General features: G+C 36.9%; 1 protein-coding gene across 6 annotated transcripts in view; it reads left to right on the top strand.

The window, feature by feature from the left end:
• The window catches only part of LOC108684989 (aryl hydrocarbon receptor nuclear translocator homolog), a 41624-nt gene that overhangs the window by 35201 nt on the left and 5430 nt on the right, over window positions 1-993 (top strand). The gene's annotated exons all lie outside the window — the stretch shown is intronic.

Below are 993 nucleotides of genomic sequence, written 5' to 3'. Positions count from 1 at the left end.
ATATATATTTAGAATTTATTATTAAACAGATAGCGATAATTTTGTTTAAATATATAATAATTGTGCGATCCTCGCCTTTTTAATATATATTGAGGATTGTCAAAAGATAATTGCAATCTTATAATCTTTTTGTCCGCGACAAATGTATATACGTGCGTGTATAATGATATTTAAGTTTCTTTTAAATTTCTTCTTTTTTCGTGTATATTTCGAGTGAATATTTAATCGTAAAGATCTGTTACTTGAAAATTTTGATATCATCAATATGATGAAAACTGTATACAGATTCTCTTTACGAAAGGTGTCGAGGTAACCGCGGTAAGGTAACGTTGGACCGGCAGACATACCACATGGAAAGTAATGGTAACGAAGGTCACCGGGGGTCTTCCATAGATCTTGTTTGGAAGTCGTTAAAGTACCTCTTCCCGGAATTTCTCCGTATATCGGGGTAAAGATCGCATCGCTACGCGAGAGAGACGCTCTTTCTCTCTCGCGTCTCTCTCTGTCTTTCTCTCTTTCCTTCTCTCTCCTTCTCTCTCTTTCTCTTGGGATCTGCCGTCCGCTTTGCAATTCCGATCTTGCACCTCGATAGTTACCTCCGCTGGCGAGGTGCTCCGTCCTCATTTTTGGTACCACACCGTAGCGCGCCGCAGTCTTCGCGTCTCTTCGGAGGTCAACTTCGGAAGAAGCTATCGAGAGGCGATTTCAATATTCGATAGGACACGACTTGCTTAGGAATTTGCAGAGTGTTTTTCAAGGTTTCATGCTTTAAAAGCAATCGTCTTTTCCTTGACGAATGTACTATCGAATTCTTTCTCTCGAAAACTTCAACCGATAATTTTAGAAAACGTTCAGCTTTATTAACATGGGAGATCTGAATTTTCACATCAAATAAAAAATTTGTAGCGAACTAATAAATTCGATATACTACATTTGTAATAAATCCAATCATATATATTTATGTATGTATATATATATATATATATAAGAATC

The sequence above is a fragment of the Atta colombica genome, unplaced genomic scaffold (assembly GCF_001594045.1).
Source record: "Atta colombica isolate Treedump-2 unplaced genomic scaffold, Acol1.0 scaffold141, whole genome shotgun sequence".
Lineage (NCBI taxonomy): Eukaryota > Metazoa > Arthropoda > Insecta > Hymenoptera > Formicidae > Atta > Atta colombica.
Note: the sequence above shows the minus strand (reverse complement) of the source record. Positions and strands in the feature narration are given on the sequence as shown.